Source organism: Eurosta solidaginis, chromosome X (genome assembly GCF_040869045.1).
Source record: "Eurosta solidaginis isolate ZX-2024a chromosome X, ASM4086904v1, whole genome shotgun sequence".
Lineage (NCBI taxonomy): Eukaryota > Metazoa > Arthropoda > Insecta > Diptera > Tephritidae > Eurosta > Eurosta solidaginis.
The window spans coordinates 115,070,923-115,085,166 of record NC_090324.1 but is presented as its reverse complement, the minus strand read 5'-3'; the positions used below and the strand labels follow the sequence as shown (position 1 = coordinate 115,085,166).

At 41.0% G+C, this 14,244-nt stretch overlaps 2 pseudogenes; both read left to right on the top strand.

Moving 5' to 3' along the window:
- The first annotated feature begins 3,160 nt into the window (after positions 1-3,160).
- LOC137235085 (THO complex subunit 5-like) lies at positions 3,161-4,458 on the top strand (annotated as a pseudogene).
- Positions 4,459-8,508: 4,050 nt separating this feature from the next.
- On the top strand, positions 8,509-9,806 carry LOC137235084 (THO complex subunit 5-like; annotated as a pseudogene).
- Positions 9,807-14,244: the final 4,438 nt, after the last annotated feature.

Sequence of the window (14,244 nt, the reverse complement as noted above, 5' to 3'; positions counted from 1 at the left end):
AGAGTTCGTCGGCGACGCAAAATGGCCGGGAATCCTTTCCGCTTGCTTAGCATGCCACCTGAGCTAAGATGAAAAAATTAGCGGTTAGGAACAGTGAAGTGAATATTTATACATAATTCTTAAATATAGAAATTCAGAACGTAATATATCTATAGTCGATGGCCAGTAAGGCTGGACGAAGAGGCCGAGATCTCCGTTCCAGAGTGGCACCATTTTTTGTTATTCTTTGGTTTTTGTCGTTTCGGATGGAGAGGCCGAGGTCTCCATTCCAGATTTGCGGTTTTTTTTTTGTTGGTTGGACGAAGAGGCAGAGGTCTCCGTTCCAGACTCGAAAGTTTTGAGGTTTTTCTGGGCTGGACGAAGAGGCCGAGGTCTCCGTTCCAGCGTATAACGTGGCGTGTCGCTCTCAGGTCGACTGTGGCATTTTATGGATGTGCCAGGGCGAGTGGCCATGAGGTTGGTTGGGTGATGCGCGTTTTCGCTGCAGCGCATATATTTCGTCAGTTGTGTATTATATTATTACCCTACAAAACACTTGGTCACAAAACTTACCCACGCCCATGCAAATGTGACTAAGAATATAACCTATCACCGTAAAATGACTTGTCAAATGACGTGGAGTGACGGGAGCGTTTTTGCAAAGTAGTTAGTGCTGTGATTTCGAGCAGCTTATGCATTTCAACAAAGCCAGCAAGATTGCGGTGTGTGGGAGGTTGGAACGGACGTGATTCCAAGCCACCCGCGCAAAATTACTTGTTTTCGTGATACGCGTGGTGTTTTATTAACAAACGTACGTTAAAATATATGAATAAACCGAGTTTAAAACGAAGCGTAGAGGCTGACGAAGGTATGTATTTAATTTTGTGCGAAAGCTCATGAAGAACAGCGCAAATCGTAATTAAATTAGAAAGTGTACCAACTGCCGGTGCTTGCATGCAGATTGGCGATGCGTTCTCAGCGACGCGTTATATCTGCCCGTACCATTATGCGAAGTGTGCCATGCAACTCTGTCGTGTATTTCTTGGTTAGCTGACAGCTGGTATGGTGAATTTGTGGTGTGCGAGTATATATATACATATATGTATTTGCTTGCCCTTGAAAAAAAAACTAGGTCACTGGGGCAGTAGCACACTAGGCCGGTAGAAACAGTTGACTTCTTCCCATTTCGGGATTTTGTCGTGTCGGGATTCTTTTATTTCGGGACCCGGATTGTTTTTGTACCGAGCCCTTATAATGACTGTTTGTGATGTTTGTTGTTGAGAAACAACAAGTCCTGCCCCCCGCCACAAAACAGGCAGTACCGACGGCAAAAAAAATCAAAAAATCAAAAAAAAATTTGTTTTTGGTTGTTTTTTGTTTGTAAATGAGAGCAATTAAATTTTTAAGGAGGTGTTTACCTTTATTTTTTGTGCGTAAGTATGTTTTGGGACTGCCCGGGTCAAAAAAGCCGATCCCGATTTTGTTCCTTTTGCGGGTTTTCGGTATCAGTGTGCGTCATTTGATGCAGCACTAATAGGATATGCCGAACCAAGTATGCATACATACATACATATGTACATACGTTGGTTACAAATATGCCAACGGCAAAAGACAAAACAAATGAACATTCATACACACCCGTGTATAGAATGTAAAATTCCGATGAATTGAAAGAAACGGTAAAAAAAATCTAATTATTTTTTTCGTTCTTTCAATTCTTTGACTACGGCGCTTGGAGTAAGATGCATGGCTACTGGAGGAGGCAAATAGTAAGTGAATTTTAAGATTTGTTCATTTGGTGTATTCTTTTATTTTAAGTTATTAATTAATATTCTTTTTATTTTCAGGTGACTGGTGATGGATGCAGGCGGTTGGCGTGATCCAGGGAATTATTGGTTTGGTGTGTCGTTCCCTTTTTTTTTTTTATTTTCTAGGTTACCGGCATCGCAAAAGGGGTGCTCCAACTGCGGCGTCGGCCGCGCCGTCAGTTGTCACCTTGTTTGCGATGCCCATTTATGCATTTGTATTAATGGACTTTCTTTTCTTTTTCTTTGCAGGTTTTGCTATTTGTATAATATGCTGTGCACAAAACTGCATTTTAATCACTACCTCTTTGAAACGCTATACTGGCAATAAAAAATCGTGTGCAAACCAGAGCTAGCAGCGGTTAGTTCCCTTGAAGAAGCAGGATTTCCTGTTTTACAAGGCATATTGCAACAAGACATATTGGAATTTATGCCTTATGTTTTTTTTTTTTCAAATGTTTTCGCTATTGTTAGAAATACGCGAGGGCAGCGGCACTATACCCGAGCCATACTGGGCACTTTTTCCTTGTTTGTTGGTGCCAGGTTTGTGGGATCAGCCAGGAAATGTTACGCCACTTGTACGTTTGATAACGGCGTTTATTAGGCCAGGTTCTTCAAAATCTTAGAACTTGAACGCTGTCTTAGGCATTTTCCAAAAAATGATTGCCTCAAAATCGAATGATCATGAGGGTTTCTATCTTATGCAAAATTTGCTCGCCTATTATCCCGCCGACAAATTACAACCTAATATGCGCCAGATATTTGCATTGCTCTTTTAACGCCTATCGTTATCAAAGACTACCAAATATGTACGTTGTATTATAGTATGCCTTTGTTACTTCGCCGCCAAAATGGGTGCACCAGCTTTGGTAGCATTAATCGATCAAATACAAGTATTAAAGAGGGAATGTTTCTCCATAAGACACCTCGGGACCAAGTTGACATTAAATATCCTGAGGAAATTTGCCAAAAAATGTCAACAAGTTGGAGAAATACATAAATTGCACCATCGCATAGCCGAATGCAAAAAATGTTATTCAATTCACGTCAGTCACAATTTCCGGCTTCATCTAAAGCTCTGGGTCAGGGTGGTAATGTTATGTTAATTTTTGACAGCACTCCGGAATTGATTGTGCTACTGGACTTACCGAGAATTGCGCAATCCAAAACAAATTTTAAACGGCTGAATTGTGTGCAGTATATATATTTTTTTTTTGTATGAATCGGTTATAAAATTTGTGTTAAATGGCGGAATCCTTACATAAAGGTTTCGAAACACTACGCATCATCTTCGATAATGTACTCAAAATGAAGAATGTCTTGGGGGAACGCGAGCGGACTGCTATTTGTTTTGATCAAAAAGGTCAATCAATCGCATGATTAAAGACAGCCTACGTTCTGAACGAGAATATCTGCATCGTGAAAAGGTCCGAGTAGATAGTAATCGTTTGTCTTTGCAGAATTTATTCCACGAACAATCAGCTGCACAGTGCAAAGAATTACTGAATACCACTCATCAAGTATTTAGGGAAATTGTACTAGAGACCGAGAAATTACCATCATTTGCATCATCCTTGCGTACGTTGCTGAAAGCTACGTGTCCACTAAAAGATGCACCACTAGTACCAATGGATAAGGAATGGAAGTTGCCATAGCTTGTGCAGCGTCATCCACTTGAAGTACGAATTACAATTGGTAATAACGCCAAAAGTATGGAGGAATCTATAGTAATGAAGCTACGTTATTTCAAGCGTTTAGGATTTGTAACGGCAGCTACAGTGGTAAGCTTAAGTGATGTTGAACAAAGTTTTGTTGATGCAGCGCTCACACACGACGCATTGAAATATTTGTGTGACAACGATTTGGGTGATACGATACCCGTGCCTGGCGGTAAAGATGAGTTGAAACATATTAGCATGACACCAAAAGAATGTTTGGATCATTGAAGTACGAAGGAATATGGACGTCCCTATCGTTGGCTACAGTCAATGCGTTGCATAGAAGTCGTTAATAACATCGATGACACATCGCTCACTGTTACAGCCGCGATGCAAGCTGAGTAACCAAAGTTACAAAAAATGATACCAGCACTCTGAAAATGCATACAACAATTGTGGAGCTCTCGCTTGAATTTGATTAAACAAATACGTGCACTGGTTCAAAAGCAAATTGATTTATACTTGAAAGAAGAATGTTTACCCACTACACGTTCTGCTTGCAGCCTTGTACAATGGACTGCATCTGCACCTAACGTCAATTTGGAGCTCGTCAATAGTACTCATCTTTTTTATCGCGCCATTGTTATACGTGGATCAGCTAAACTGGAATGTCATGTAAGTATAGGTAGTAACTTTCCTGCAGAGAGCCCGCTTTGATCTATATGCATTTATGGGAATGGGCAGCATAATGGCATGAACAGTGCCGCTGTGAAAACAATGGAATTTTGGACGAATTCTTTAACTCAAAGCTTGTTGAAGCATCATTTGGCTTTGTTGGCGACACAACTTGTACGCACTATGTTCAGTTTGGATAGATTTTGGAAACAGAGGGCCCGCTCTACAATCCTGTGGAGTATCATCGTGAAAAGTATTATATAAAGGCATTTGCAATGCGTATACGCGCTAGGCCGTAACGTTATATTGAGGGCGGTGCTGTTAATACATTTAAGCAATAGTTTTTAAGAATTCTTTTACGTGCCGATTTTCATGAATTTATAAACACTGAAATATCTTTTACAGCAACCAAAAAAAACTCATAAATCGAAGTGCTTAACTAGCCTGCAAAGTTTGACATAGTTGGGTGTGGGAAATTTGCAAAAACAATATCCAGCGACGGTTCACACTATAATACGTACTGGAAATAATCTTCAACATCCAGTTATATTGAGGATCAGGAAAAAATCCGAGGTGACCTAAATATTGCGTTATGTAATCTTTGCAGATCACCATTTCTTTTAACAGCTTCAAATACGATTTTGACTGTAGACTATTCACTGTATGTGTCTACCGAAGGCTCCATGAATTCCTTGGAAAATTTTATTGCACATTTGTACACCAATCGCAAAAACAAAGTAGATGTTTTAGCTGGGAATATATACCGCGTGACTGTAATTAAGTTACTCATATACAATAAGAATGAAGGACTTGATACAATGTTTATTAAATGAAAATGTGGTTTCTCAACCAACGTCATTAACAGGAGCTCATTGGTAGTATAATTTGTAGTCTAAAATATCGTCGGTGAAAGCTCCAACCAACCCTTCTATGGTGGAAAACGTTTTATATGTGGTTTGAGCTTTCATAGACGATATAACGTATTTACATAAATGAAGATGTGCGATGGAAAACCTCATATTTCCTTTTCCATAAAACTAGGTGTCATTTACCTCAGTATAAAATACGTGACGCTTATGTTCATCCACAATTCATTGCGGACGTTATGACACGAATGAAGATGTATGAAAGCATGGATCAGGAAGTACCGAATTTATCTGGTGGTGGAACGAGATACCGATCCATTCACAAAAGGGATCTATGAATCAATGAACAAAGAAAAGAGGGTGAGTTTAAACTTTGAATTACTACTAATGTAGATGCCCATATAGTCCTATATGTTCGCATTTGTGTACGTACACACCCTTCATCTTCCACCTACCCTCAGCAGGTAGGTGATTAAATTCTGAATTTCCCCAATTCCTTTCAACATATATATCTTCCAATACTTTTCGTATATTGAAATGCCACAAATTTTGGCGGCATCAGCAGCAGTACTAAGGTGGGAGGTATAAATATGGATTAGGGCAACTTTGATTCCAGAAAGTTTAGCATATTTAGTTTTGAGTTAATTAAATGCATATATGAAAGCAATAGGAAATTGTTGCGTGTGTGTGCCAAATGCTGGATAATGTTACCAGCACTTATGTATTTGTTTGTTTTTTAGTGACAATTTGCTTGAAGCTATTGCTAAAACGTATTGTAATACATAATCAATAGTACATATTTTCAGTTAACTTAATATTCGAAGCAAATTACAACATACAAACTTATGTTGCTAGGTTCAAATTATTACCAATTACACAGCCCATTTGCATGCCCCTATATCAGTTTGCCATCAGTTTTCACCATTCGCTTGAGTAGTCAAGTGCTGTCCTAGAATATTCGACTTGACTTCATTCAAATTTCTAAAAGTATAAGGAATTTAACCCTGCTAATATCGGGGGCAGATGAGTTTTCTTATCCGCGGTAGGCTTGCGATGTGCCTCGTTGCGCGGTAACGAGTGCAGCTGTTTTCTGTGGCAGAGCGGTTCGCCCTTCTGCGGTAGGTTTTTCTGTTGTCCTCGTTATGGGATAGCGAGTGAATTTGGGTTTGTTTTGAAAATTGTAAATACAATAGGCCGAAGCCCTTTGTATTCTTTGGCAGATAGCGGGTCTGCGTTAGGGATTCTGGTGACCTCGCTTTTGAGAATTAAAAATAAGTGCTTGGTGGCAGATGGGGGATCTGCATTAGGGTTGTTCTGGTATCCTCGTTATGGGAGAACGAGTGAGTGGGAAGATTTCTGGTGTCCTCGCTCGGGGTGAGCGAGTGAATTTGGGGATTTTCTTGAAAAAAGGAAGAAATAAGTGTTTTTGTGGCAGATGGGGGAACTGCATTAGGGTTGTTGTTTGGCCTCGTTTCGGGTGAACGAGAGCCGGGTTTGATTTTCTTTTGAAGGGAGGGATATGGAGGAACGGAGGGATTGTTAGGAGCGCGTCGCCTTCTCGCAATCCGTATCTTCCGGTGGAAGAAGGATCAGTTATAATGACTGTTTGTGATGTTTGTTGTTGAGAAACAACAAGTCCTGCCCCCCGCCACAAAACAGGCAGTACCGACGGCAAAAAAAATCAAAAAATCAAAAAAAAATTTGTTTTTGGTTGTTTTTTGTTTGTAAATGAGAGCAATTAAATTTTTAAGGAGGTGTTTACCTTTATTTTTTGTGCGTAAGTATGTTTTGGGACTGCCCGGGTCAAAAAAGCCGATCCCGATTTTGTTCCTTTTGCGGGTTTTCGGTATCAGTGTGCGTCATTTGATGCAGCACTAATAGGATATGCCGAACCAAGTATGCATACATACATACATATGTACATACGTTGGTTACAAATATGCCAACGGCAAAAGACAAAACAAATGAACATTCATACACACCCGTGTATAGAATGTAAAATTCCGATGAATTGAAAGAAACGGTAAAAAAAATCTAATGATTTTTTTCGTTCTTTCAATTCTTTGACTACGGCGCTTGGAGTAAGATGCATGGCTACTGGAGGAGGCAAATAGTAAGTGAATTTTAAGATTTGTTCATTTGGTGTATTCTTTTATTTTAAGTTATTAATTAATATTCTTTTTATTTTCAGGTGACTGGTGATGGATGCAGGCGGTTGGCGTGATCCAGGGAATTATTGGTTTGGTGTGTCGTTCCCTTTTTTATTTTTTTATTTTCTAGGTTACCGGCATCGCAAAAGGGGTGCTCCAACTGCGTCGTCGGCCGCGCCGTCAGTTGTCACCTTGTTTGCGATGCCCATTTATGCATTTGTATTAATGGACTTTCTTTTCTTTTTCTTTGCAGGTTTTGCTATTTGTATAATATGCTGTGCACAAAACTGCATTTTAATCACTACCTCTTTGAAACGCTATACTGGCAATAAAAAATCGTGTGCAAACCAGAGCTAGCAGCGGTTAGTTCCCTTGAAGAAGCAGGATTTCCTGTTTTACAAGGCATATTGCAACAAGACATATTGGAATTTATGCCTTATGTTTTTTTTTTCAAATGTTTTCGCTATTGTTAGAAATACGCGAGGGCAGCGGCACTATACCCGAGCCATACTGTGCACTTTTTCCTTGTTTGTTGGTGCCAGGTTTGTGGGATCAGCCAGGAAATGTTACGCCACTTGTACGTTTGATAACGGCGTTTATTAGGCCAGGTTCTTCGCAAATCTTAGAACTTGAACGCTGTCTTAGGCATTTTCCAAAAAATGATTGCCTCAAAATCGAATGATCATGAGGGTTTCTATCTTATGCAAAATTTGCTCGCCTATTATCCCGCCGACCAATTACAACCTAATATGCGCCAGATATTTGCATTGCTCTTTTAACGCCTATCGTTATCAAAGACTACCAAATATGTACGTTGTATTATAGTATGCCTTTGTTACTTCGCCGCCAAAATGGGTGCACCAGCTTTGGTAGCATTAATCGATCAAATACAAGTATTAAAGAGGGAATGTTTCTTCATAAGACACCTCGGGACCAAGTTGACATTAAATATCCTGAGGAAATTTGCCAAAAAATGTCAACAAGTTGGAGAAATACATAAATTGCACCATCGCATAGCCGAATGCAAAAAATGTTACTCATTTCACGTCAGTCACAATTTCCGGCTTCATCTAAAGCTCTGGGTCAGGGTGGTAATGTTATGTTAATTTTTGACAGCACTCCGGAATTGATTGTGCTACTGGACTTACCGAGAATTGCGCAATCCAAAACAAATTTTAAACGGCTGAATTGTGTGCAGTATATATATTTTTTTTTGTATGAATCGGTTATAAAATTTGTGTTAAATGGCGGAATCCTTACATAAAGGTTTCGAAACACTACGCATCATCTTCGATAATGTACTCAAAATGAAGAATGGCTTGGGGGAACGCGAGCGGACTGCTATTTGTTTTGATCAAAAAGGTCAATCAATCGCATGATTAAAGACAGCCTACGTTCTGAACGAGAATATCTGCATCGTGAAAAGGTCCGAGTAGATAGTAATCGTTTGTCTTTGCAGAATTTATTCCACGAACAATCAGCTGCACAGTGCAAAGAATTACTGAATACCACTCATCAAGTATTTAGGGAAATAGTACTAGAGACCGAGAAATTACCATCATTTGCACCATCCTTGCGTACGTTGCTGAAAGCTACGTGTCCACTAAAAGATGCACTACTAGTACCAATGGATAAGGAATGGAAGTTGCCATAGCTTGTGCAGCGTCATCCACTTGAAGTACGAATTACAATTGGTAATAACGCCAAAAGTATGGAGGAATCTATAGTAATGAAGCTACGCTATTTCAAGCGTTTAGGATTTGTAACGGCAGCTACAGTGGTAAGCTTAAGTGATGTTGAACAAAGTTTTGTTGATGTAGCGCTCACACACGACGCATTGAAATATTTGTGTGACAACGATTTGGGTGATACGATACCCGTGCCTGGCGGTAAAGATGAGTTGAAACATATTAGCATGACACCAAAAGAATGTTTGGATCATTGAAGTACGAAGGAATATGGACGTCCCTATCGTTGGCTACAGTCAATGTGTTGCATAGAAGTCGTTAATAACATCGATGACACATCGCTCACTGTTACAGCCGCGATGCAAGCTGAGTAACCAAAGTTACAAAAAATGATACCAGCACTCTGAAAATGCATACAACAATTGTGGAGCTCTCGCTTGAATTTGATTAAACAAATACGTGCACTGGTTCAAAAGCAAATTGATTTATACTTGAAGGAAGAATGTTTACCCACTACACGTTCTGCTTGCAGCCTTGTACAATGGACTGCATCTGCACCTAACGTCAATTTGGAGCTCGTCAATAGTACTCATCTTTTTTATCGCGCCATTGTTATACGTGGATCAGCTAAACTGGAATGTCATGTAAGTATAGGTAGTAACTTTCCTGCAGAGAGCCCGCTTTGGTCTATATGCATTTATGGGAATGGGCAGCATAATGGCATGAACAGTGCCGCTGTGAAAACAATGGAATTTTGGACGAATTCTTTAACTCAAAGCTTGTTGAAGCATCATTTGGCTTTGTTGGCGACACAACTTGTACGCACTATGTTCAGTTTGGATAGATTTTGGAAACAGAGGGCCCGCTCTACAATCCTGTGGAGTATCATCGTGAAAAGTATTATACAAAGGCATTTGCAATGCGTATACGCGCTAGGCCGTATCGTTATATTGAGGGCGGTGCTGTTAATACATTTAAGCAATAGTTTTTAAGAATTCTTTTACGTGCCGATTTTCATGAATTTATAAACACTGAAATATCTTTTACAGCAACCAAAAAAAACTCAGAAATCGAAGTGCTTAACTAGCCTGCAAAGTTTGACATAGTTGGGTGTGGGAAATTTGCAAAAACAATATCCAGCGACGGTTCACACTATAATACGTACTGGAAATAATCTTCAACATCCAGTTATATTGAGGATCAGGAAAAAATCCGAGGTGACCTAAATATTGCGTTATGTAATCTTTGCAGATCACCATTTCTTTTAACAGCTTCAAATACGATTTTGGCTGTAGACTATTCACTGTATGTGTCTACCGAAGGCTCCATGAATTCCTTGGAAAATTTTATTGCACATTTGTACACCAATCGCAAAAACAAAGTAGATGTTTTAGCTGGGAATATATACCGCGTGACTGTAATTAAGTTACTCATATACAATAAGAATGAAGGACTTGATACAATGTTTATTAAATGAAAATGTGGTTTCTCAACCAACGTCATTAACAGGAGCTCATTGGTAGTATAATTTGTAGTCTAAAATATCGTCGGTGAAAGCTCCAACCAACCCTTCTATGGTGGAAAACGTTTTATATGTGGTTTGAGCTTTCATAGACGATATAACGTATTTACATAAATGAAGATGTGCGATGGAAAACCTCATATTTCCTTTTCCATAAAACTAGGTGTCATTTACCTCAGTATAAAATACGTGACGCTTATGTGCATCCGCAATTCATTGCGGACGTTATGACACGAATGAAGATGTATGAAAGCATGGATCAGGAAGTACCGAATTTATCTGGTGGTGGAACGAGATACCGATCCATTCACAAAAGGGATATATGAATCAATGAACAAAGAAAAGAGTGTGAGTTTAAACTTTGAATTACTACTAATGTAGATGCCCATATAGTCCTATATGTTCGCATTTGTGTACGTACACACCCTTCATCTTCCACCTACCCTCAGCAGGTAGGTGATTAAATTCTGAATTTCCCCAATTCCTTTCAACATATATATCTTCCAATACTTTTCGTATATTGAAATGCCACAAATTTTGGCGGCATCAGCAGCAGTACTAAGGTGGGAGGTATAAATATGGATTAGGGCAACTTTGATTCCAGAAAGTTTAGCATATTTAGTTTTGAGTTAATTAAATGCATATATGAAAGCAATAGGAAATTGTTGCGTGTGTGGGCCAAATGCTGGATAATGTTACCAGCACTTATGTATTTGTTTGTTTTTTAGTGACAATTTGCTTGAAGCTATTGCTAAAACGTATTGTAATACATAATCAATAGTACATATTTTCAGTTAACTTAATATTCGAAGCAAATTACAACATACAAACTTATGTTGCTAGGTTCAAATTATTACCAATTACACAGCCCATTTGCATGCCCCTATATCAGTTTGCCATCAGTTTTCACCATTCGCTTGAGTAGTCAAGTGCTGTCCTAGAATATTCGACTTGACTTCATTCAAATTTCTAAAAGTATAAGGAATTTAACCCTGCTAATATCGGGGGCAGATGAGTTTTCTTATCCGCGGTAGGCTTGCGATGTGCCTCGTTGCGCGGTAACGAGTGCAGCTGTTTTCTGTGGCAGAGCGGTTCGCCCTTCTGCGGTAGGTTTTTCTGTTGTCCTCGTTATGGGATAGCGAGTGAATTTGGGTTTGTTTTGAAAATTGTAAATACAATAGGCCGAAGCCCTTTGTATTCTTTGGCAGATAGCGGGTCTGCGTTAGGGCTCCTGGTGACCTCGCTTTTGAGAATTAAAAATAAGTGCTTGGTGGCCGATGGGGGATCTGCATTAGGGTTGTTCTGGTATCCTCGTTATGGGAGAACGAGTGAGTGGGAAGATTTCTGGTGTCCTCGCTCGGGGTGAGCGAGTGAATTTGGGGATTTTCTTGAAAAAAGGAAGAAATAAGTGTTTTTGTGGCAGATGGGGGAACTGCATTAGGGTTGTTGTTTGGCCTCGTTTCGGGTGAACGAGAGCCGGGTTTGATTTTCTTTTGAAGGGAGGGATATGGAGGAACGGAGGGATTGTTTAGAGCGCGTCGCCTTCTCGCAATCCGTATCTTCCGGTGGAAGAAGGATCAGTTTGAACAAAGGTCTTCTGACTTGACCCTTCTCGGTTTTGAGGTCGACTACGCGTACTCGGTCATCTTCGCCGGGGTGTACGTTGACGAGTATACCTAACCTCTATTCGTTGGGAGATAAGTTGTTCTCTTTGAGGACGGCGAGATCTCCCACTTGAATATTTTCTTTGGGATGCTTCCACTTCACTCCTTTTTGAAGTTCGGATAGATATTCCACCTTCCATCGCTTGCAGAAAGTATGATGGAGGGCTTTGAGTTTCTGCCACCGATTTATCATCGAGGCAGGGCTCTCACTCGCATCCGGCTCTGGCGGAGCCAGTAGATGGCTGCCAGTGAGGAAATGTCCTGGGGTGAGCGGCTCTAGGTCCGTCGGGTCATTGGACGCCGGGCTGAGCGGCCGCGAGTTCAAGCATGCCTCTATGCGGCACAAGAGGGTATGGAATTCTTCGAAGGTGAATTTGTGTGGTGAGGCTATCTTTTTGAAATGGCTTTTGAAGCTTTTCACTCCAGCCTCCCACAGCCCTCCCATATGGGGAGCGCCCGCAGGGATGAAATGCCAAGTGAGTGATTGGTGGCTGTACTTCGAGACAGCATTGTCTCGGGCTTGTGAAATGAAAGTTTTGAATTCCGATCGTAGGGATCGTGAAGCTCCGACAAAGTTTGTACCGTTGTCGGAGTAGACGTTTTTGGGACATCCGCGTCTAGATATAAAACGGGCAAAAGCCGCAAGAAATGATGGGGTGCTGAGGTCAGTAGTGGCCTCCAGATGAATCGCTCGTGTGGAAAACACACGAAAAGGCAGACATAGCCTTTGGATAGTCGACAGCCTCTGCCGCGGTAACTTTTAATGTCGAAGGGTCCGGCGAAGTCGACTCCAGTATTCGTAAATGCACGGCTGAATGTCGTGCGTTCACGAGGGAGAATACCCATCAGTTGGGTCTGAGCACGCTTTCGGTGTATCGTGCAAACTTTGCAATTATGAATGGTTGCCCTAATCATGGTTTTGATGTTAGGTATCCAGTATTGGGTGCGAATCAGACGCAACATGAGTTGATTTTCACCATGCAGACTTTGTTGATGAAACATTAGGACTGTAAGACGGGATAACCTGCAGTTGTATGGGAGGAGGATTGGGTGGCGTTCATTAAAGGCTAAGTCCTTTGACGCCCCGAGTCGCCCTCCTACCCGAATGATGCCATCTTGGTCTACGTAGGGATTAAGTGAAAGTATTGCACTTTTCCCTGCAATTGGTTTTCCGGCCTTTAGATCATTATATTCGGAACTATAATGTTGTTTCTGATAGATTTTAATTAAAAGTCGTGTAGTGGCCTTAATTTCATCAGGGGAGATTAAGTGCGACATGACCTGGAATGAATTTTTTGTTTCGGGGTGGGTTCTTCGGTAGAACCTTATAACGTATGATAAGACCCGTAGAGCCCTAGATAGGTCGGAAAAGCGTTGAAGAATATCGGTAGGATTGACGGTTGTTGTTGCGCAGGTTTTTGCCCTCTTTTCCTCTACGGAGGTGATGTAGTCACTTTCTTGTGCTGGCCATTGGGAAGTGTCTTCTTGCAGCCAAGAAGGTCCCTGCCACCACAACGAATTGTTGACCAATTCAGACGCAGGTAATCCTCTGCTACCTAAATCTGCTGGGTAGGGCTCTGAGTTCACGTGCAACCAGTCCTTATGTCCAACCATGTCGATGATCTTGGTGATCCGATGTGCGACGAAGGTTGACCAGGAACAGGGCGGTTTCCTTATCCATGCAAGGACGATCGTTGAATCCGTCCACAGGTGCACTTTCACTGGTCCCAACTTGAGATTCCTGAAAATTGATTCGGTGATTTCCGCTAACAGCACTGCTCCGCAAAGCTCCAATCGTGGAAGAGAAAGAGTTTTCACTGGGGCTACTCGGGTTTTGGCTAGAAGTAGGTTTGTGCAGACATTATCATCCGTTTTGACACGCATGTAAATGACTGCTGCATAAGCCTTCTCGGATGCGTCACAAAATCCATGGATCTCGATGTCGGTTCCTGGAGAAAAGTTGACCCATCTAGGTATCCGGATTTTATCGATTTCATGGTATTGGTCGGTGAAGGATTTCCATCGTTCCAGCGTACTGGTAGATACTGGTTCGTCCCAAGCGGTGCCTTCCAACCAAATACTCTGCATGAGTATTTTTGCCACAATGACCATTGGTTCCAGCCATCCCAAGGGATCGAAAAGTTTGGCGATTGCTGATAGTATCGCTCTCTTCGTAATGTTTTCCGGGTTGTCCAGCGTCCCTGCTTTAAAATAAAATAAATCGGAGAGGGCATTCC